This window comes from Gracilinanus agilis, chromosome 4, assembly GCF_016433145.1.
Source record: "Gracilinanus agilis isolate LMUSP501 chromosome 4, AgileGrace, whole genome shotgun sequence".
NCBI lineage: Eukaryota > Metazoa > Chordata > Mammalia > Didelphimorphia > Didelphidae > Gracilinanus > Gracilinanus agilis.
The window spans coordinates 29,208,416-29,233,346 of record NC_058133.1 but is presented as its reverse complement, the minus strand read 5'-3'; the positions used below and the strand labels follow the sequence as shown (position 1 = coordinate 29,233,346).

At 43.5% G+C, this 24,931-nt stretch overlaps 1 protein-coding gene across 1 annotated transcript in view; it reads right to left on the bottom strand.

Moving 5' to 3' along the window:
• AGBL4 (AGBL carboxypeptidase 4) overlaps window positions 1-24,931 on the bottom strand; it is a 918,272-nt gene that overhangs the window by 596,002 nt on the left and 297,339 nt on the right. The gene's annotated exons all lie outside the window — the stretch shown is intronic.

Genomic DNA, 24,931 nt, shown 5'->3' with positions numbered 1-24,931 from the left:
TTGCTTTGGGGTACAATCCCAGCAATGGTATAGCTGGATCGAAGGGCAGGCATTCTTTTATTGCTCTTTGGGCATAGTTCCAAATTGCCCTCCAGAATGGTTGGATCAGTTCACAACTCTACCAACAATGCATTAACATCCCAATTTTACCACATCCCCTCCAACATTCATTACTTTCCCCTGCTATCATCTTAGCCAATCTGCTAGGTGTGAGGTGGTACCTCAGAATTGTTTTGATTTGCATTTCTCTAATTATTAGAGATTTAGAACACTTTCTCATGTGCTTATTGATACTTTTGATTTCTTTATCTGAAAATTGCCTATTCATGTTCCTTGCCCATTTATTAATTGGGGAATGGCTTGATTTTTTATACAATTGATTTAGCTCCTTGTATATTTGAGTAATTAGACCTCTGTCAGAATTTTTTGTTATAAAGATTTTTTCCCAGTTTGTTCTTTCCCATCTGATTTTGGTTGCATTGTTTTCCCTTGTACAAAAACTTTTTAATTTAATATAATCAAACTTATTTATTTTACATTTTGTAATTTTCTCTAACTCTTGTTTGGTTTTAAAATCTTTCCTTTCCCAGAGATCTGACAAGTATACTATTCTGTGTTCACCTAATTTACTTATAGTTTCCTTCTTTATATTCAAGTCTTTCACCCATTCTTAATTTATCTTGGTATATGGTGTGAGATGTTGATCTAGACCTAATCTCTCCCATATTGTTTTCCAATTTTCCCAGCAGTTTTTGTCAAATAGTGGATTTTTGTCCCAAAAGTTGGACTCTTTGGGTTTATCATACACTATCTTGCTGACATCACTTACCCCAAGTCTATTCCACTGATCTTCCCTTCTGTCTCTTAGCCAGTACCATATTGTTTTGATGACAGCTGCTTTATAGTATAGCTTAATATCTGGTACTGCTAAGCCACCTTCCTTCATGTTTTTTTCATTATTTCCCTTGATATTCTTGATCTTTTGTTCTTTCAAATAAACTTTATTATAGTTTTTTCTAATGTAGTAAAAATGTTTTTGGTAGTTTGATAGGTATGGCACTAAATACGTAAATTAATTTGGGTAGAATGGTCATTTTTATTATGTTAGCTTGTCCTACCCATGAACAATTAATGGCTTTCCAATTGTTTAGATCTAGTTTTATTTTTTTGGAAAGTGTTTTGTAGTTATGTTCGTATAATTCCTGTATTTGTTTTGGTAGATAGATTCCTAAGTATTTTATATTGTCTAGGATGATTTTAAATGGTGTTTCTCTTTCTACCTCTTGCTGCTATGATGTGTTGGAAATATATAGAAATGCTGATGATTTATGTGCATTTAGTTTGTATCCTGCAACTTTGCTAAAGTTGTTGATTATTTCAACTAGCTTTTTAGTTGATTCTCTAGGATTTTTTAAGTAGACCATCATATCGTCTGCAAAGAGTGATAGCTTAGTCTCCTCCTTGCATATTTTAATACCTTCAATTTCTTTTTCTTCTCTAATTGCTACTGCTAGTGTCTCTAGTACAATGTTAAATAAAAGAGGTGATAATGGGCACCCTTGTTTCACACCTGATCTTATTGGAAAGGCTTCTAATTTATCCCCATTGCATATGATGTTTATTGATGGTTTAAGATATATGCTGTTTATTATTTTTAGGAAAGAACCTTCTATTCCTATACTTTCTAGTGTTTTCAGTAGGAATGGGTGTTGTATTTTGTCAAAGGCTTTTTCGGCATCTATTGAGATTATCATGTGGTTTTTGTTGGTTTGCTTATTGATATGGTCAATTATGTGGATGGTTTTCCTAATGTTGAACCATCCTTGCATTCCTGGTATAAATCCCACCTGATCATGATGAATAACCCTCTTTATCACTCGCTGGAGTCTTTTTGCTAGTATTCTATTTAAGATTTTTGCATCTATGTTCATTAAGGAGATTGGTCTGTAATTTTCTTTCTCTGTTTTTGATCTGCCTGGCTTTGGAATCAGTACCACATTTGTGTCATAAAAGGAGTTTGGTAAGATTCCTTCTTTGCTTATTATATCAAATAATTTCTATAGTATTGGGATTAATTGTTCTTTGAATGTTTGATAGAATTCACTTGTGAATCCATCAGGCCCTTTTTAATGGCTGGTTCAATTTCTTTTTCTGATATTGGATTATTTAAGTATTCTATTTCTTCTGCTGTTAATCTAGGCAATTTATATTTTTGCAAATATTCATTCCTATCAACTAGATTGTTAAATTTATTGCTATATAATTGGGCAAAATAGTTTTTAATGATTGCCTTAACTTCCTCTTCATTAGAGGTGAGGTCTCCTTTTTCATCTTTGATACTATTAATTTGGTTTTCTTCTTTCCTTTTTTTTAAATTAGATTAACCAATACTTTGTCTATTTTATCTGTTTTTTCAAAATACCAGCTTCTGGTCTTATTTATTAATTCAATAATTCTTTTACTTTCAATTTTATTAATTTCTCCTTTGATTTTTAGTATTTCTAATTTAGTTTTCATCTGAGGATTTTTAATTTGTTCATTTTCTAGTTTTTTAAGTTGCATGCCCAATTCATTAGCCTCTGCCCTCACTAATTTGTTAATATATGCACTCAGTGATACAAATTTTCCTCTTAGAACTGCTTTGACTGCATCCCATAAGTTTGGGTAAGATGTCTCATCATTGTCATCGTCTTCAATGAAATTATTAATTGTTTCTGTGATTTGTTCTTTCACTAAATTATTTTGGAGAATCATATTATTTAATTTCCAATTAGTTTTTGGTTTGCCTCTGCATGTATTCTTACTAATAACTATTTTTATTGCATTATGATCTGAGAAGATTACATTTATTATTTCTGCTTTTTTGCATTTGTTTGCCATGTTTCTGTGCCCTATTACATGGTCTATCTTTGTGAATGTCCCATGTGCTGCTGAAAAGAAGGTGTATTCCTTTTTGTCTCTATTTATATTTCTCCAAATATCTATTAACTCAAATTTTTCTAGGGTTTCGTTCACCTCTCTTATCTCTTTCTTATTTATTTTATGGTTTTATTTATCTAGATCTGATAGGGGAAAGTTCAGGTCCCCCACTAGTATGGTTTTGCTATCTATTTCATCCTTGAGCTCCACTAGCTTCTCCTTTAGAAATTTGGAAGCTATTCCGTTTGGTGCATACATATTGAGTACTGACATTTCTTCATTGTTTATACTGCCTTTTATTAGGATGTAGTAACCTTCCCTATCTCTTTTAACCTTATCTATTTTTACTTCGGCTCTGTCAGAGATCATGATAGCCACCCCTGCCTTCTTTTTCTCATTTGAAGCCCAAAAGATTTTGCTCCATCCTCTCATTTTCATTCTGTGTCTGTCTGTCTGTCTAATATGTGTTTCTTGTAAACAACATATGGTTGGGTTTTGGTTTCTAATCCACTCTGCTATTTGCTTCCATTTTATGGGTGAGTTCATCCCATTCACATTCAGAGTTATAATTATCAACTCTGCATTCCCAGACATTTTGATTCTCTCTCCTAGTCCTGTTCTTTCTTCTTTCACTGTTTCCTTCTATACCAGTGTTTTGTTTTTAATCAGTTCCTATAATCCCCTACCTTGTTGTACTTCCCTTTCTCCCCCCTCCCTTCTTATTCCCCTCTTATTGTTCTTTAAAGCCACGCGGTGCTCCCCCCCAAGCCCTCTCCCTCCCTAATATTGGTTACCTCCCCACCAGTCCCTTTGTTACCCTTCTACTTCTCTATGGGGCGTGAATCAATTTTCTGCCCCTATGGATCTGATTGTTCTTTTCTAAGTTGATTTCAATGCACTTAAGTATTGAATATTCCCTCTCTCTAACCTCTTTACCCTTAAAATGTATTGTTATTTTTCCCCTGTTGATTCCATGTGCTTCTTTATGGAATATAAATTTATTCCTTTTTGTTTGCTTTCCTTTTTTCTTATTGTTATCTTCCTCCCCCCTAGTTTTGTATATATTTATACATACTTACATACATACATACATATACATATACATATATATATATATTTATATATCTCTTGACATTTCATCCTATACAGTTAGTCCCTGTTCCCTCTATGTAAACTTCTTCTAGTTACCCTGTTGGTAATAATAATTTTTAATATTTGCCAATACCTTCTTTTCTTCTTGGGATATAAATTGATTGAACTTGTTGTGTCCCTTAAAGAAAAGAAATTTTTTTTCTCCTCTCCCCATTCTCTTAATTACCTTATGTTGATTCTCTTGAGTTCTGGGTTTGGGCAGCAAACTCTCTGTTTAAGTCCAGTTTTTTCTTGATGAATGTTTGAAAGTCCTCAATTTTATTGAATTACCATACTTTCCCCTGCAATAATATAGTTAGTCTTGCTGGATAGTTGATTCTTGGTTGTAGCCCCAGTTCTCTTGCTTTCCGGAATATTGTGTTCCATGCCTTCCAGTCCTTCAATGTAGATGCAGCCAGATCCTGTGTTATCCTAACTGTGGTTCCCTGATATCTGAATGACTTCTTTTTAGCAGCTTGTAATATTTTTTCCTTGGTCTGGTAGTTTTTTAATTTGGCTATAATATTCCTGGAAGTTGTCAGTTGTGGATTAAATGTAGGAGGTGATCTGTGGATCCTGTCAATTTCCACTTTTCCTTCTTGTTCAAGAATTTCTGGGCAATTTTCTCTGATAATTTCTTGTAAAATGCTATCTAAACTTTTTCTTTTATCATGATGTTCTGGTAAACCTATAATTCTTAAGTTATCTCTTCTAGTTCAGTTCTCCAGATCTTTGGTTGAATCAATGAGGTGTTTCATATTCTCCTCAAATTTTTCATGTTTTTTATTTTGTTTAATATATTCTTGCTGCCTTGTGAAGTCATTTTCCTCTAGTTGTTGAGTTCTGTTTTTTAAAGACTGAATTTCATCCCTGGCTTTTTGGTCATCCTTCTCTTTCTGGTCTGATTTTTCTTTGTAGATCATCTTTTACCTTCTTTGCTTCATTTTCAAGCTGGCCAATTCTGGCTTTTAATACTTTATTTTCTTGTTTTAGCTCATGTATTTCCTTTTTCAAATTGTCTTCAGCTTCTCTTGATTGTTTTTTGAGTTCCTGAAGTTCTTGAGTTAATTGAGTTTTAAATTCTTGAGTTAATTGAATTTTGAGATCTTCCAAAGCCTGTGTCCAGTTCACTGGAACTACTTCCTCTTCTTCGATTTCTGTTTCATTTGCTCTCTTTTCACTTCCTTGAAAGAAGCTGTCAATTGTCATTTCTTTTCTCTTTTTCTGTTGCTTGCTCATGTTTTTCCCCTTCCCTGTTCTGCTGATTTGAGCAGATGTATTTAATGATCTTTGATGAAAGATCTTCCCCCTAGGGGTAAGTTACTTTCTCTACCCTTGGAAGACTTCTTGTCTGTACAATTGTTGGGATTAAATCTGTATGGATTGGATTAGTCTGCCCTGAGGCTAAAACCTCAAAGCCTTGAGGGGAGGGAAAAACAAACAAACAAAAAAACCCAAAAATGTTGGGGTGACAAGAAGGAGTATTTTTTGCTGAACTGAGCTCTCCAGCAGTGGGGTCCCCCTGCGCTATCCACTGTGTTTGATCTGGTTTTCTTTCCTGAAACCCTGTGTTCTCTATCTCAGTATGAGGAAGCCAAGCTGTCTGTGCTCTGGGGTTTGGCTCTCTCTAAGCCACCATCTTCTGGGCATTTTTGCTGTGTTTCTCTGGTTTTCTCCTCCAGTCACCTCTCCAGTGTCTGTGTTTGACTCCCTGAGTCCTATATACCAGCAAGGCCCTCTCTCCAGACTGGTGCATCCACCAGCCCTGAGATTTCCCGGGCAGCTGGAGACTCTGCACAGCACGTTGGGGAGGTGTCTTGGGATCCTGGGATTCCCCTTCTACACCCTCAGTCCCAACAGTTCAAGTATTGAAGCCTTTTTCTTGGTGTACCTCTTTAGTTGTGCTGCAGTGGGGTTCCCCCTGCTCTTTCCCGTTCTTAGATTCGGTCCTCTTTCTTCTCGAAGCACATTGTTTTCTATCTCGGTGTGTAAGGGTACGGAGGTTTTAAGGTTCGCTCCGTCTACACCGCCATCTTACCGGAACTCCCTGTTATTTTCTTTTTTGATCTATTTCCCACTTTTCTTGCCAGATCTCTTCCATCTTTCTCATGATCTCAGATTTGAACTCTTCAAGAGCTTGTGACCAATTTTCATTTTTTGGGAAGGTTTGGATGTCTTTAATTGTTTGTCCTCCTCTGTTTTCTGGGTTTTTTCTGTGCAGAAGTTATCAAGTGTCAGAGGTTTTTTCTTGGTCCTTTTGGTTATTTCTTGGGCCTTGCTTGTCATCATTATGCTTTCTCAGCCAGAAGTCTGAGTAAAGCAAGCCAACTCTCTTTGTATGGAGGTGTGTAAATGGAATTAACTCTAGCCATTCATAGCTAAACTCTTACTTAACCTAGGCATAAAAATGATGTAATTCCTCACCTTCCTTAGTGGGGAGGGGAGACGAGTTACCCACACGTGACAATGAGTAACAAATCAAGAACAAGGGACTGCCCTTTGGGCAGTCCGAATCGATGTAGAGACTGCCATTTGTCCATTTGAATTAGAGGTGGACCCACGGGAAGTGACGAAAGACACTATCTCTTTAAGTAAGTTGGTTACTTCCTGTGGAGGCAGTTCCCGCTCTGAACTTGGCGCTAAAGGATCTCTCCTGAGACCACAGAACGCTTACACTCTGTATTGTCATGTGGGTAAGTTTGGCTGACTTCCTTGGCCTACCTGGGCCACTTCTAAACTCTGCTTTAAGTAGGCATTGGCCTATCTGGCTGTTAGGCCTTGTGGCTTATAGCCTGATTTATTTAGCCTTTTAACCTTCAGGCCTCTCCCTTTCTCTTTATTCCTATACTTTTACCTTCCTGATTGTAAATAAACTTGCCTCAACCCAATGCTGACTTGGGTCTGATTTAATTACAGAATCAATCAAAATTGTTGATTCCTGGCGGTCACGTTTTAAATATATATCTATAAAATACCTAATTTCCCTCTTACAGAGGTAAGGAGCAGATTTTGCCTGAGGCTACTCTGCATGTCTCCTGGCTTCCACTGTCTGCTAGGCCTTTGCTGTCCAAGGCCCCTCTCAGCCTCACTCCTGTGCCCAAGGTCTGCACTCTCCAGCCTCCTAGGGTCTCAAGTCTTGCTGCTCTCGGGGGCAATCTCCTAGTGGTGCCAGTTAGCTGCCGAGGAGCTAGATTTTGTGCCCCCACTGGCTCTAACTCTGGTGCGCAGCCTCTGCCTCTGGTACCGTGGGTGGGGTGGGAGAGGGTTGATCAGCTCATGTTTTGATGGGGGCTATTTCCTCCCCTTATAGCATGGAAGTGCCCAAATCCCATGTACCTTCGATACTGCACCCTATTTGGGGTCCCTTCTTTCATCTGGATTTGGTTTTTTGTCCTTTGGAGGTATGCTGGTGATTGGTAGTGGGGAGAGTAAAGCGCCCTGCTTCTACTCTGCAGCCATCTTAGCCCAGAAGTTCCCATGCCCACTTGGACCTTGGTCCCTGGCCATCCATCTTAGCCAGCCCAGAAGCGAACAAGATCCCTTCCTCAGTGGCCTTAGAACTGACAAGGAGTTACCCAGATTTTCTTTAAAGATCTCTCCGGGGGGGGAACACCAGCACCCAAGGCCCCCCCTTCTGGCGTGAGAGGGCCTCCTTGCAGGACCCCTCCTGCCTCCTCCCCCTTCCTCTGTAGTCCTGGAGCACAGAGATCCCTCCTCCACACGATGGTTCTTCACCAATGTCTCAGACATTCTGATGCCCCTGACCACAGAAGGTCCGGTCCAAGAGCCGATAGGACAGGAGCTGCCTCTTTTCTGTCTCTGTGTCCTCAGGATCCAGGAGGGTGCCTGGCACAGAGAAGGCATCCAGGAAATGGTTAGTGTCTCAGGAGGGATGAGCTCGATGTGGTCTGACCAGAGCGGAGGACACTGGGATTGCCACTTCCTATCCTGGACATAAGCAAGCTGAATGCAGGCCGAGATGGCATTGGCTGTTTGGTGGGCGCTGCACAGGTAACAAAGGCCGAGCGGGCTGTCTGGTCTCTTTTTCCCTGTTTCATGACCTAACCAAGAGCAGCCACTTACTCAGGCTGGCTGGAACATAGAAAGTGGAGGGCGGCGAGCCACAGCCAGATGGCGAAGGGCTTGAAGGGCCAAAGACAGGCACTTCCATGTTCTCCTCAAGCGTACTGAGTGGGGAGAGGGGCCTGGGCAGAGCTGGGCTCTAGGAAGACGGCCAGAGCAGCCCTGGGAAGGAGAGACCAGAGGCCCATCAGGCACGAGCATGAATGGGGAGAAGGGCACGGAGTCGGGAGAGGCTGTGCTTGGCAACAGCCCGGATGTGGGGAATTAGGGACAGGGAAGGGGAGGATGCCTGTGAGAGTGAGGTGAGCCTGGGGGCCTGGAGGAGAGTAGGATCATCACCCCAATAATAAAGTTAGGGGAAAGGGCTTATTTGAAGAGAATGAGTTCTATTTTGGGCATTTTGAATTTGAGATGGCGATGGGAATTCCCTTTAAAATGTCCACTGGTGGGTGGTGTAGAGCTGAGCTCACCAAGAGACAGGGCTGGATGTACAGAACGGGAGCAGAGATGATCATGAAGCCCCAAAAGAACACTAGGACCACCCACGCCAACAAGCATGCATTAAGCAGCTACTCCGTGGCAGGCACCGGGCTGCATAGAATACATGCCGGAGAGACCAAGAGAAGCGAGAAGCAGGGGCCACCCTCAAGGAGCTGCCAGGCTCCGGGAGGAGGCGGCTGGGAACAACGACACGCAGAAACAGAGACAGACTGAGGAGGCCTCCTGGGAAGGGCCAGCCTTGAGTGACGATCTGGAAAGGAGGGCTCAGGCAGGTCGGCCAGCCAAGAGCCAAATCAGGAAAGGCTGGAGACGAGGAACCATCCGGGAGGGCAGAGCAGTCAGTGGCGCCCCACACACTTCTAAGAGGTGGGGAAGGATGGGCCACTGAGAAAAGGTCCAGCTATGGGCAGCTAAAGAGCCACAGGCCACTCTGGAGACGATGGCTCCAGCCCAGGGATGAGGGGCAAAGCTCCATCTGCAAAGCCTCGAGGAGCGAGAGAGGAAGTCAAGGCACCATGTGTTGGAAAGATGATTCTAGAAGTCTGGCTGTGAAGAAGGGGAGACATCTGGTGAGGTGGCTGAGGGATGACGGTAGGCCCACTCACCTTCACTATCTAGTCCTTGGATAATATTTTTTTTTAGCCCTTATCTTCTGTCTTAGAATCAATACGGTGTATTGGTTCTAAGGCAGAAGAGCGGTAAGGGTGAGGCAATGAGGGTCAGACAGTGACTTGCCCAGGGTCACACCACTAGGAAATGTCTAAGGCCAGATTTGAACCCAAGACCTCCCATCTCTGGTCCTGGCTCTTAATCCACTGAGCCACCCAGCTGCCCCCAGTCCTTAAATGATTTTACCAGAAATATCAAACTTAAAGTGTGTAGACTGAATGTTTTTCCCTGTTTAAAAATGGAAAAATATGCCCCTATCCAATCTTTTGGCTCCTCTCCCATGCCTGGCATTCTTTCAAAGCTCACAGAATTGTCATTTTCAAGCCAGAAGCATTCTCAGGAGCTGTCTAGCCCAAGCCGCACCCCAAAAAGAATCCCCGTGACCATATTCACAATAGGTGGCTGCCCCATCTACGTGAAGACCCTCAATAAAGGAGAAACTCAATATTCTGAGGCTGCTCCAAGTATTAGGAAATGGTTTCCCATTGTGAAGCCCAGTTGGCTACTTTACGGCTTCCCCATGGCTCCCCATTCCTCCCTCTGGGGCCGGGCAGCAAAGGCTGACCCTCTTCTACACGGGACAGCCCTTGAGATACAGGAACACAGTTACCTCGTGCTCCCTCAGCCTTCTCTTCTCCGGACCACAGCACCCAGCTTCCCTCAGCTAATTCTTTTAGGGCCTGGCCTCCAGCCTGCTCATCATTCTCGCCACCCCATTCCAGGCTGGTGGAGGGAGCCAGACAGTGCTGGTCTGACAGGAAGACCTTGGGCCAGTCACTAACTTCTCAGCAACTCTGGAAGCTGTGGAATAGGCAATGAACTGGATTGGGGGAGGGAATTCCAGGTTCAGAGCTCTCTATGCTAATTATATCACAAGTCCTGTCCAAAAAAAATGCCATTTATAATCCTCAGGGTCCCTATCACAGAGGAAGGTGACAAGCCTTCAGTGAGATTGTGTCCATAGACGTTTTATAAGCATTAAAGTAAAAGACACGAACCCGTTATCACTGTCATCTCTAACGCAGAGGGACTAAGTTTGTAACCATGGCGTCTACAGAAAAGGCTTGGCAAGTGAGTGTGTCTGTGTGTGTCTGTGTGTGAAAGGTGTGTGTGCCTGAGTGTGTCTGAGTGTGTGCATATGAATGTCTGTTGGTGTATGTGTCTATTATGTGTCAGTATGTGTGTGTGTGAATGTGTGTGTCTATGTGAATATGTATGTGAGTGTGCGTGTGAGTGTGCATGTGTGTGTCAGAGGGGTCCCAGGCCTGGGGACAGTAACGTGGTCCGTGAAAGGTTCAGACAGAAATCCTGAGAATGGCATTTCTACAGTGCTCCATCGCCAGCAAAGCCCTTTCAAGTGTTATTTCACTGGAGTCTCCTTGGGAGGGAGGTCCTATTGTTATTCCTATTTTACAGATGAAGAAATTGAGGCAGTCAGAGGTGAAGTGACTTGTCCAAGAGTACACAGCTAAGAAGTGCCTGTGGTTGTTCTTGAACTTGGGTCTTCCGCTCCATCCACCCCATCCCACTGTGGCACCACTATATGGATGGTAGCCACTGAAGTAGTAAATTCAGTGGGCCTTTGGAAGGAAGGAACAGTAGGCAGAAAAGAGTGCCTCTCCTCCTTGAAATCTGCAGAGAGGTACAAGAAATATCCTTTTCTCATAATGAAATGAGTTCAATGGAGGGGAAAGTATATTGGAATGGAACAGCTTTCCCTGTGATCTATTGGTTTCTTTCCCCTTATTCCTCTTTCTCTGCGCCTACAGTGGCCAGGGTGATTTAATAGAGAGAGATTTAAGCAGAAATTTTATCATTCAGCTAAATTTCTTTTAATTAACAAACACCTTTTAAGTGCCTAGACTCAGGTAACATCACACTCCATCCAATCTTCATCAATCAGGGCCATTCTCTGCATAATGTAGAAATTGGCTCCATTTCTCTTTGTTAGGAAAATGGAGACTAGCCAAGGCAGATAGAGGCTGCAGGAGAGGAGGGCTGGGGGAGCTTCTGGGAGAAAGGGCCACGCAGTGAGCAGGGAGCCATGGATGGTGCCAGGGAGGGGGAGTCCGAGGAGCTGTCCCGCTTCCTGCATGGGCACCCTGGGGGATGGAGGCCTCTGATCAGTCTCCTTATCGGTAAAACAGGGACACAGAGGCATCCTCGAGGGTGCTCAGGCAGAAAAGCTTGTGGTATGGCCTGGGCGATGTGTGTGGTGGCGCTCCCCAGGACAGCGTCAGCTCCTTGAGGGCCGGGGCTCTTCTTCCGGGTACCTTCTGCTCTCAACTTCCAGCACAGTGGCTGGCCCCAATTTCTTCATTTATAAAATGAGAAGAAAAAGGAAAGGGCAAATGCTAAAGGGGCTGTGGGAGAACAGGCACCCTAAGGCACTGTCGGTAGAAGTGCAAACAAGTTTGGCCATTCTGGAAAGCAATTTGGAGCTCCACCCAAAAAACTATTAAAGTGGGCACGTCCTTTGCCCCAGCAATATCACTACTAGGTGTCCCAAAGAGATCAAAGAAAGAGAAAAGGTACAGCAGTTCTTTTTGTAGCATCAAAGCATTGGAAATTGAGGGGCTGCCCACCTCCTGGGGAATGGCTGAATAAGTTATGAATGTGATGGAATGCTACTATGCTGTAAGAAATGGTGAATGGGATGGTTTCAGAGAAATCTGGGAAAATGGATGCAGAAGGAAGTGAGGAGAACCATGAGAACAATTGGTGCGATGACAATAGGACTGTGAAGACAACTTTAAAATCTTAAAACCTCTGATCAACACAATGACTAATCATGAAACATCCTTTCCACCTCTTAGCAGAGAGGTGATGGACTCTGGGGGTGGAATGAGACATGTATTTCTGGAGAAGGCCAATTGGGTATTTCTTTTCCTTGACTTTGTCCATTTATTACAGGAATTTGGAGCAAATGTCACAACATCTCAAAGCTCAAACAACTCTCTAAGATTGTAAGACATGGACCGCATGGCTAGTTAAGATTGAGAGAGGGAGTTTCCACATTGGAAATTCCCCACAGAAATGAAATTATCTTTCCAGAACTTTCTTTATGTTAAAGCATAGGACCTTGCAGTCTTGACAAAGGATACAAAGAATAAAAAAGAGAGAGAAAGGAAGGGAATGGAAGGGAAGGGAAGGGAAGGGAAGGGAAGGGAAGGGAAGGGAAGGGCAAAAACCACCTCTATTGGAGAAGGGACAGACTCATGGAGAAGGGAGCTTTTTAGAAGAATTTTGTAATAATCCAGATGAAAGAAGGTGAAAGTCCTATAAAAGTGAAAACAAGGGAGATTTATATGAGAGTTGCTATAAAGGTAGAAATGACAAGTGATTGAATAAATGGGAGGAGGAGGAATTGACACTGAGGTTGTAAGACCAGGGGAAGAGAAGAATGATTTACTCTTGATAGCAGTAAAAGAGGATGGTTTGGGGGTTATGGTGAGCTGGAGATGCTTCCATAACACAGAGCTCAAGATGTCCAAAAGGCATGATGAAATATGATTAGCTCAGGAGATATCCTGGGGCTGGACATGTAAACCTGTGAGTCATCTGCATAAAGATAATTTATTGTGATTATATATTAATTCTACATAATTAATTATCATGATAATTAATAATTATGGAAGTTAATAATAAACCAAGGGAGTGAGCCAGAATAGACTAAAATGAAAAGGCCCATAACAGTCTTGTGGGGTACCCATGGTATTAGGTGTGACCTGGATGGAGATCTAGCAGGCATGATAGGATTAAATGGATGAGGGAGACATTAGATTTGTTAAAAGCATTAGAGAATGAGGGAATATCTAAAAAGACTAAAAAGAAGAGAATCAGCAGGGATGACAAAGGGAAAAATCCAGTGGCAAAGTCAGAAAGGAATCAAGGGCACATGTAGAGGGGCTGGTCTTAGTAAGGAGAAGAGCCATCTTTTCAGCAGAAACAGAATCAAAGGAGGAGATAATGGAGGAAGATGCCTGACTGATGTGAGAGGAGGAGAGAAAAAGGAGCTACTGGAAAAATGGCCTCAATTTAAGTATGCAGTGAGGCTTTTGGTAAAGAGAGTGAAGTAGAGGAAATGGCGATCCACACCTGGGCCCTCTGCAATGTCTGCTCTCAGAGGGGAATCTTAAGGCAAATGTTAAAGAGCAACCCTTGTAGACTTCACTAGAGCTGGTATTCATAAGATGAGAAAATGGAGGAAAGAGGGTAAGCATTGGACTAAGAAGCTCAGAAACTTGGGCTACAGTCCTGGTTCTGCAACTAATTACTTTGGGTAGTCCCTTCCCTTCCCCAGGCCTCAGTTTTCCCATCAGTAAAAAGATTTAGAAACCAACGTATTTGAAGGTACCTTCTATGACATTCCCAACAACATCTATTCCCTAAGGTTCTTCTCGATTCTAAGATTCTCTGTTCTAACGTCCCTCCCAGCTCTGACATTCCATTATTTTATAAGTACCATAAACTAATATATTAATAATCACCTTATTTTAAGATTTCAGATTGGCATATATGAGGGAACAAAGATGCTAAGTTGAAATCATAATGTATATACATCAATGAGAGGAATAAAACATCAATTAAGATAGCAATTATAGGATCTTTTATGTAATCAAGTTTATAATTGCATGAAATTGAAAAATATAGATATGTCTATACTAAGTAAGTGTTCGAGACAATGCTGGCTTATTACAGAGACAGTGAGATGAGCAGCTCCTATAATAATCAACTTTGAATCAAAGCCTGGTTCTGAGATGATTCAAAACTTGTGGATGGAATTTTGGAAGTCATATAATGTCATAAGCCCTGGAGATTAGTTGTATTTTTGCTGAAGAGAGCTCCTTATTCCATTTTTCCTCCTCTTCCTTCCATTCCCCCATCTCTCTCCCTTTCTCTCCTCTCTCTTCCTTCTTCCCTCTTTCTCTCTCCCTTTCACTCCCCCCTCCCTCCCTCTACCTCCCTTCTTTCCATTGTATTTCCCCTGCCTTGCTGCTACCCTGTGCTGGCAGTGTGGGTGCATGTGGATGTATGTGCATGGTGGTGACTGTGATTGGCTTTTTATTTCTACTGCAAAGGCATAGCTATGAGCTGAGATGAAATCTGGTCACTTTATAGCCAATTCCTGGGCAAAGATGAAGGTTATTCTCCAGTTTTAAATGGCAAAGAGTATTTGAGAGGAAGGTGAAAAATGAAATTCCCATCTATTGTATTTGTCTGAGTACAGGTCACCCTCTAATACTGCTGTCATCTCTCAAATGACCCTTCATTTGGCGAGGGCACAAGACAACAGGGGCTGCCCCCTCGCCTCACCCCACTGTTGTTCCCCATGTTTACCTATCAGAGACTTGGAGCTCCCCACACTCAGGTGACCTCCCAGGGGACCCTTCTTGCATCGCAGGGGATGAGCAGGCACAGATCGGATGTGACTCACAGCACTGGAAAGCAGTCTATGTCCATGAGGTCTTGAAAGCACTGCCCTGTTGGGCTGGGGGTCAGAAGAGCTGGGTCTGAGTCTTGGCTCCACAGACACAGGAGCCGTGTGGCCTAGGCCCAGTCACGGGAACTCTCTCTATATAGCAGGTCTTTCTCTCCAATCTTATATCTGGCTCAAACATAGCCCCCCCCCACACACCAAGGGTGCAGCTCTTAAGGTCTCACTAAGGGCCTGAGCCCTGAGGTCCCATGCAGCAAATCTGGAGGCAAGCCTACAGCTGAGCCTTCTCCTCATTTTGTTTGTGACTGTTTGGGTAGAGGCTCCCCACACCTAAAAGGATTCTGGAGTCAGAGCCTGCCTCTAGCACCTACCAGTTGTGTGACCATGGCCAAAGTGCTTACCCTCCTTTGCCTCGGTTTCCTCATCTGCAAAGTAGGATAATAATAGCACCCACATCACAGCACTCTTAAATAAAATAAGTCACGCCCCTTTCTAACTTTCCTGCCACACATACATTTTACGTAGTATTATTATTATATGCCAAAGCGTATGGGTTTTATACATTGTAAGCGTTCACTCATTGTTTCATGAGACTCCCGGCCATCAAAGGAATGAATATTGTAAAATGATTTCCCGGCCTTAAAGGGCTTTGTCAGTGTGAGCTCTGGTAAATGTGGCCCCTCAGCAGCATCTTCCCTGACTACCTCCTCAGCAGCTGAGATGCCAGTCAAGCAGGGACAGGTATAGGGGAATGCTCAGAGCAGGCCTCGGCCCAGGGGCCCAGGACAGCTCCTCCTACCCTAGGCACCCAGTGGGGACCACTTCCCAATTCACCCCATACCCTGTGGTTTACTAAATTATGAAACAGAGGGCTATGGAAGCCTGAGGGGGAGTGCAACCCCCTAGCTGGGGCAGTCAAGGGAGGCTTCCAGGAGCAAATGGAGTGAGCCGGGAAAGCCTCTTCAGGAGGCAGAGGCAAGTACAGTGTGTCTAGCATCCACCAAAATAACAACAATAATAATAACATCTTAAAGACCAGTCTGAGGTGATAGAAAACAGGATCTTTCCACAGCCTGAGACAGCTTCCATAGCTGGAAAAGCCCAGCAAGGACACTGGAATTCTGGAGAATTGAGCTCTGATAATGCCGCTGATGGGGCTACCCTGATGGAATGAAGTCGCTCCTGCGAAAGTAAGAAAAAGATGGAGGAAGACAAGACGGCCCTTCTTGGAATGCTTATGGAGGTCAGCTTGAAGTGCAAGACGAAGAAGTGCCTTGCCTTCGGGTTCTGGTTCCACAAGTGGGCAAGATGCCTTGGGACAATTGGCAGTGCCAATACCCAACCTTCTGGAAATGCTCTGGGGTCAGTGGGGCTGACCCTTGAAGTTGGTCAAGCAGGGATGTGCATGAAATGGGCTAACGATACAAATCTTTGCGGTATGCTCTCTCCTAACAGGGTTAGAAACATCTCCATCAAACCAAGGCTTCAGGCTTTGCCAATAGGACCCTCAGCTCCAAGCCACACAACCTACTGCAGAGCATTTACATTAGCCTTCAGCCCAGAGAACACAAGTTAAGGTATGGAAAGAAGGAACTATTCAGATCTGAAGAGGGAAAAGACCCCGAGGTGCCTGAGCATCTTCTCTTAATGGAAACTCCAGAAACACAAATTCATGCCAAAATAAGTCAAGTGTCCCTGACAGTTGTAAACCTAGGGTCCTAGGAGACGGCTTTGAAAAGGAGATGGGCATACCCTGTCCGGAATTCTAAAAAGTCCTTATTGTGTCTGACAGCCTGAATTCCACCATAAGATTCACGACACCAAAACAAAGTAACTCCTAGAGCTGCCTTCTGTTTTAACCATCTGAAGAAACACATTCTTCTTTCGTCCACAGTATCTGACTGATAGCATAAAAACATTTCAAGACCTGCACACACATACTGACAGAAGCGATGTTTCCACAGGAGGAATCCGAGAAAGAGAGGTAGACTAATAAGTAAGATTGCTACGGCCAGCTGAGCAGCCAGAGCACTGGACCCTGGGTCAAGAAAACATGAATTCAAATCCTGGCTTGGATGGACATACTCTAGGTCAGTGATCCTGAGTAAATAATCTCCGCCTCAGTTTCCTTATATTTCCAGTGGAAGGTTTGGACAAGAGATACCTTTCAGTTCCAAAGCTAGGATCTACCCTTGGCTGAAGCAACTTCAGAAAACACATTCAAGATGGGCAAAAAGATGCATGGAATCCTAAGTTCTCTTGATTAGCAACTGAATGAAAACATCAAAAGGTTACCATAGGAGAGTCAGTCAATAAGTCCTGAATAAGGGGTACAGTGCAAGGGGTGCAAAGGAGGGCAGAAGGAATCCCTGCTATGCATATAACATACAAAAATACTAAGAATGAATAACGGTCCTCTCTGAGGGAGGCACTAGCAGCTAGGAGACCTGAAAGGCTCCTGCAGAAGGCAGGATCCGAGCTGGGACTTTATGGAAGCCAGGAAGCAGAAGTGAGAAGGCATGGGGGATAGCCAGAGAAAAAAGTACATGGGTGGGAAATGGAGTGCCATATTTGAGGAATTGCTAGTAATCCATAGAAGCCACATCACAGAATGTGTTGAGAAGAGTGACATATACGGAGACTGGAAAGGTAGAAAGGTACCACGCTGTGAAGAACTGTAAATACTAAACAAAGGATTTTATAACGCCTGGCTCTGCAGATAATGGGGAGCCACTAGGGCTCACTTAACAGAGGAGATGGGTGACGTGGTTAGCCCTAGACTTTACAAAAGTCACGTTGGTAACTGATGGGAAGATGAATTGCAGTGGGGAGAGATCTGAGGCAGGAATGGAATTGGAAGGTTACTGGAAATAATACAAGGGAGAAATGATGAGGGAATGAGCTAGGCAGTGAAAGCAGGGTCAAGAATAAAGTAAGCAATTCGACACTAATCAGAAACTTTACAAGAGAAATTTGAGCCACAAAGAAAGCAGATGAGACAGAGAACCTCTGCAGGGGGATGTGGGAAACTTCTGCTTGTCCATATGGTCCCCAGAAGTCCGACCCATTGACAAAACACATTAGATCAAATTTGAAACAGAAAGTTTATGTGCCATTAAGATAATGAAAGATAGTAAGGAAGGAGGAAAATCTAAAACCCTCACTTCTCTACAAAACCAGAAAGCAGAAGGACTAGACATGATCCCTAATCGCTGTCTCAAACAAGCCCAAGAGGCACACGAATGACTAGTAAACTATTTTGCCAGTTCCCTTTCAGGCGCAAGCTGGATCCCACCTTTCTTAACAGAAGGCATTGTGCATCTCCAAGCCAAAGATTAGAACACAGCAGTACCTCCAAATATAGGCCAATTGCATACATCTATATCTATATACATATATATATATATACATATATATATTTCACAAAGGTTTCATATCTCGGATCATAAAAATATCTATAAACACTTGAAAGAAAATACATTGGCCAAATAATACAAAAGGTGTGTCCATAGGCCCAGGAACATAAGGAGTTTTATTGATTCAGTCATTATTGAGCAAGCTACCTGAAAGCACCACAACATCCAAGTTGCCTTTCTTGATTATTGCAACCTTTTGACTCCATCCTCATTTAGGCCTTGTTTGAGTCCTACAAATACCTTAGATTTTTTTTTCATTGAGTAGTATATTTGTTGAGTATGACTTCCAGTGTTCCACAGAGTATCTATCCCTCTTTTTCCTGTCCAGGTCCCTAGAGGCCATTTGTGTGCCCTCTTTCTCCCAGGCTCACTTTCCATCTCTCACCCCTTTCATTAACACAGAGGAATTTCCTAGGAAATAAAAGACTGGCCAAAGCTACCTTTCTCTTGCATCATTTGCACTGAGCAGCAAAGGCCAACTCTCGGCAAACGATGTATTTAAGAATATAAGCTGGTATCCCTAAAACCAATCATTTAAAAGTTAACATTGGGACAAGAAAAACTAAAGGAGCCGTCTACAGTCCCTTTGATTCAGGGCATTGGCCCCCTAGAGAAGCTACTCCTTGGTGCTTGGTTTCTGAGGAAGGACAGACTCCTCATTGTCATTAAGCACACACAACATGTAAGTCCCACCATAGAAGAGAAATTGTCTGGTAATTTGGGCAACATAGGACATGAACAGCTACAAGTGCCTCAGCCCAGCTTTAGCTGATGTACATCTGATGTCATAGGACACAGAATAAGTGCTCTGATAACATGAGAGGGTTGAAGTCTGCATGGAAAACTCTTCAATTTGAAACATGCCACAATACAATAATGTCAAGGACACTCGGTATAAAGTGTGGTATTTTTTAGGAAGACAGTTTAAGCCATCACAGTTCTTCCTAACATTCAACTCAGGATCATTTCTCCCAGACAGATGAATGTGGCTTCCAAGTTAGAAGGAGATGAACCAAAGCATTTTATTAAAAACTTGATATTCATGGACAGCATCATCTTATTTGACTCTACTGAAAAGTTACAGCTCCTTCTTCTCATTAAATCTTTCTACAATGAGATAAAAGAATGTCAACTGGACCTAGTATTATGGAATTCTTAACACACATGCAAAAAAAAAAAAGACAGAGACTGAAGGCTTCAAGCTTGGATGCAGAGGTCACATTGTCCTTATAAATATATTAGTCTCCTCCATGCAAACCACATCAAGGAGAAGGTTACAGAAAAGTAAGGTAAGAGCCTTTCAGGAATCCTGAAATCAAAGTTGAATTAGAAAACCATATTTAAACCTGTTGACATCTGTTCCACACCAAACCTGATGGACACTTTCAGAACTAGGAAACGAACTGTAACACATTTGGAAAATACCCCAACAAAGTCTCATATAACATGAATGAAGCACACCTAAGGAAACTTCAGAAATTAATCCCCCTCACCTAAAAGCAGGAAGAAGACTGATAAAATATTCTTGGAAAACATGAAAAATGGATCAGAAACCAAAAGAAATGATTCTGACCTCAGCAAGCATCACTTCCCTAGAAAAGGGCACCATCTGAAAACAGGCTTATGCCACTGGATTTTCAACAGAACCATGAGTGATCTATCCCTAGATAGAACCTTTGAAACAGCTGTAATCCAAGAGTAGAATAAAAAGCCCCCCCTACAGGTGATATCATCATGAACTCAACAGTGGATCAACAAAGGACCAGACAAGTGGTTGACTTGTGGATTTGTCTGCAGGAAGCTGAAGGGTTTGAAATGAGAACTCAGGAGCAGAATTCAGCTCACTATTATGAGAAATTACAAAAGGTTATCCTTAAGGGACCCCAACTTAATGATTAACAAAGTTCAGGCAAAAAAATAGTACAAACGAACATAAGTATGACTCTAGGTTAAGAAAATTTAGGATCTATCAAATACCTAGCAAGACATGTCCTAGTAGATTGAATTATAAATAAGAAACTCACTGTTCTTCCTGTCTGGTAGATGAGCAATCCTCTTACTACAAATACAGATCTCAAAATTGTCCTGGAAAACTCAACTGATAAACTGTGCAGTGACTAGACTATTACCCCAAACCAAACTGTTGCCCACAATTCCCTGGGCATAACACTGATCCGCAAAAACATAAGAATGCCTTAAGGAAATGTCACCATACCAAATACTCTATCCCCAAGCTACACAGATGAAAAGATTTCAAAATATAGAGATGTAACAGAAGAGATCAAAATCCTGAGGGAGCAGGACAAGATACATGTTCTCCCCATTATCCTGTCTGCTCCTAGAGTCATAATGAGGAAGCTCCCGGGGATCCTACAAAGCATGAGCTTGAATCTTAATATTTTTTATTCAACTATGATGAGTGGTTTTTTTAATCTGCTACTGCAACAGTTAACAGAACAGTAAACATAAAAGAACAAAAGCAAGACAGCAATTTGTCTCCGTATTGTTCTATATGTACTCTGTCCAAGAAAAAAAGATAATAATAATTACTCTAAGGATCCATGATCCATTTCTATTGGGCTTTCATATTTCTTTTCTTTCTTTTCTTTTTTCTTTTTAAAACCCTTACTTTCCATCTTGGAGTCAATAGCGTGTATTGGCTCCAAGGCAGAAGAGTGGTAAGGGCTAGGCAATAGGGTTCAAGCCACCTCCCCCTCCCCCCAGCTTTCAGATTTCTAAGCAACCCTATAAAGAAGTAAGGAGTACCAGGACTGTTTGTATTTCATAGCTTTCATAGAGGTCCAGGAAGATTAAGTGACTTTCCAAGGTCTGCTGACCACACAGGGCCAAGGCCAGGGCCAGGATTAGTTACAAACTCATAGATTAGGGCTAGAAAGGGTCTTAAAGCATATCCAGATCAACATTTATGAAGCATCAAAAACGTTTATGAAGCACTTCGTCTATACTCCATGACAGGATGAGAAGAGCTGGGAGAGGGACACTAGTAGAAGGAACTCCTGGCTGCAGAAACGGATCTTGTCTGCCCCTTAGAGTCTTGGAGAGCAGCTGAGGGGTCTGTTATTGAGGGCCACGCACCCAGAACTGGTCAGAGGCAGGAGCTAAATTCAGGTTATTCGGGTTTGGAGCCACCTCTCAATGCACTTGACATGTAGCCTCTCTAGTGCTAGGGACACAGAGATAAAAATGGGAAGAAAAAAGCAACTCCTGCCTTCAAAGAGTTTACCGAATAAAAGAATCACAGTATTTCAGGGTTAGAAAAGATGTCGCTGTCCATCTAGTCCAAATTATACCTGAACAAAACCCTCCAATATAACACACTCAACGAGTGATTGCTCAACCTCTGCTGGATGATCTCCTTCAAAGGGGAGCTCACTACCCTTCAAGGTGCCCCATTCCTCTTAGGGGCAGCTCCTACTGCATTTCCTATGAGAAAAAGCAGCATAACAGATGACAGGACAGTCAAAAGGTCACCCTGGGTTCTGGTGTGTTGGGTTCAGTTGCGTATGAGAGGGCGGCCCAAAGGAGGAAAGGAGACCACAGTCCTGAGCCGCATGTCTCAAGTAGGAGAGGAGCTCTCAGAAGGCCGGGCCGCTTGCTGTGTCCTAGCAGAGGTGGGAGTGGTGGCTTAAAGGTGCTGAGAGGCAGGCTAATGACTGGTGCCAGGACAAGCTTCTAAAGAATTAGGATGATCCTGGGGTGAGCTGGGCTGCCAGCTCTGGGCACAGCAAACAGGCTCCCCCTTTTCCGGAGCTCTCTGAGCAGAAGAGAGGCACGACACAGAAGGGCTTCTAGGTTAGGCTGGCATCAGCTAGAGGCCTCAGAGGCCCTCAGCAGTTCTGAGATTCTGTGCATCTCTCACCAGAGCTGCGCAGTGAAAAAGTCACAGATTCAGGGGATGGGATCCCAGGTTCAAATCCTGGCGACAGCCCTTATCTGTGTGATTGGGAAAGGTATTCTCTGCTCTGGGCCACAGAATAGTAGAATTTCAGGGCTAGAAAACATCTGGAGGCCAGCTGGTCCACATGAGGCTAAGTCAGAACTTGCTTCACCACCTATCCAAAGAATGGTCCTTAGGGCTCCGATCAAAGACCTCCAGAGAAGGGGAACTCACTGCCTTCCATGGCAAGTGTCACCGAGGAAGGATCTTTCTGATCCGACTTCTCTGACCTCATGTCCGAATCTGGGATGAGGGCTCGTGCCCTGAAGGCTTATCTGCCCTTTATTACGAGAAGCCTCCCTGGAGAATGGCTGACAGTGAGCAGAACTGGACAGAGCCAAAAGGACTCCTGCTGAGGCCAAACTGGAAAGCGTCACCCCAAAGGATAGATTCCTTTTTCTCCCCCTGGGAACCGTCCCCCGGGGGACGTGCTCATGGTGCTGTGCGAGGGTCGCCCCACCCAGAAGCAGGCGAGGGTGGTCAGTTAAAGGAAGCCCTCCAATGAAGCCAGCCCCATATTAGATGAATTCAGCCTAAACGCTGGCATAAAACATTAAGGGGAAGCATGCATTAGGACGACATTTGCATTTTTATGAAGTATGAATCACCAAGACATAATACATGCAGCCGAGTTTCCGTGAACTCCCATGGTTTCCATGGTGATGCCGAGAGGGAGTTTTCTCAGGATGTAAGCTATGGATTTTTTTTAATGCAGTTTAAATAAAATTACAAACAGCAAGGCCTCCTTCCATTTTTTCTGAAACGAGAGAAAGCCACTGCAAATAAAAATCACCTAGACACGGAGGCAGAACAAGGAAAAGGGAAACTGGGAGTTGGCAATGACTGGCACACATACATATTGACCGACCTCTCCAAGCTGCACGACCTGGACAGGCCTGCATCCCTGAGCCTCAGTTACCTCTTCTGTAAAAACGGAGATAACTCTCCTTTCGCACTGTATCTTAGAGGGCTGCTATGAGGGAAGGGGGAAGCGGGAAAGAGAAGAGAAAAGCATTCAGCAAGCCCCACTGTGTGCCAGGCACACGTGAGCTTTGCAAACCACAAAACCTTTGAAAAATGGGAGCTGCTCTTAGCCAGCCCCTACATTTCACCAGCAAAATTAAGTGCATGACGAACTTGGTTCCCTGATATTCCCCGTCTTGTCAAAGGGTCAGCCACAGCTAGCAGGAATGCAAACATCCTAATTGTCAGAGAGACCGAAAGGCCCCTCATTCTCCTGAACTGGCTTTCTAATCCTTGTGCTGCTGGACCAGCCAATTAGGGAAGTTCTTCATAATGTCTCTGCTCATTACAGAGATCAGGGATGAATCCCCTACAAAGGCTCCCTCCGGGGACAGGAGCAGAAGAGCAGCTCACCTCCCCGCTTCCACTTCTAAGAAAAGTTCGCCGAGTCTCTAATGAGCAATTGGGGACGGAGGTTTCTAGGCTACAAAAATCCTGCGGTGGCCAGCAAGGCAGAAACCTAACCCTGGAATCAATATGATATTACTCTCTCCACAGGCAGTAGCTGCTAGGTCAGGGGATTCATGAAAAATTCATGGCGGAGGTGGCCAAGTCATCCTGAAGAGAGAGAAAATAACTGCGTCTCCAAAGATCCCTCGAGCAATCGAAGCCACTTTATAGATTTCGCGGGGGATAACGGCCGCTTTTCTTCATCTCTGTACTTTAATAGTGCGCCCATCTGATTCCTGACAGTAAGTGAGGATGTTCTGATCTATATTTATGGCTGCTTATTTACTCTGCTCACTCCTCAGCTTTCCTGCTGAACCCTCCCCAGCACAAGGCCCGGGAGGAGGGCAGGCGGACAGGAGGTGCCTTTGCCACAGCAGCCCTTCCATTCCATCCTACTCAAGCCTTTCCACAGAGGATCCAGGACCACAGAACTGGAATGGACCCTGGAAAGCTTTACAACTGTTATGTCACTTGTCTGTACAACCCTGGGAGGTTGCATTGTAGGTGCTATCGTGACCTCCATTTAACAGCTAAAGAAACTGAAGTGACTTGTCCAGTCACAGCTAGGAAATGTCTGAGGCTGGATTTGAACTCAGGCCTTGCTGAGAGGCCTGCCACTCTGTACACTATGGCACCTCCTACCCACTGTTAGAGCAATAGTCCACTGCCTGCCTAGACAGGCACCATCCCCACTGTAACGCTGCCAACAAGGGTTGGTGCCACCATTTCCTTCAGATTTTTCCTGCTGGGGGTCGAATACTGCCTCCCTCAACAGCTGAACCCACTTTTTAAAAATTCTAATCAACAGGACGTTTGCTCTGACATCAGCAATAGCTGGTCCTCTTGGCACGTTCCACCCCTTGCCCCCCATTTCCCCTTTGAAGGAGGGCAGAACGAATCTCCACTCTGTTCAGCAGGCAGGCCGCTCATCTCCAGCCCCCTGATGTTGTTCCTAAATTGGGAAGCCCAGAACTGGGCACAGCGTTCCCAGGGTTGGATCAAGGCACTGAAAGCAGCAGGCCTGGGGCCCCTTTTAGACTAACACAGAATTCTATGTGTCATCAGAGCACATGGTTGACTCATAGTAAGTTCTTGGTCTGTGGAAAAACACGAGATATTTTTCTCAGAAACCGTTGTTGAGTCACGGATCCTCCATGTTGGGTTGACATGCTTAGTCTGAGGGCAAGACTTTACATTAACCTCTAGCCTCTATTTTTCCTTAGTATTTATGATTATTTGTCGCTCTAGGATTTTTAGGATATTGACTGTCATTCAGATGTGCACTAAACTTTCCACCCCCTGAACACCACTGGCAAACAGGAGCAGCAGGTCATTCGTGCC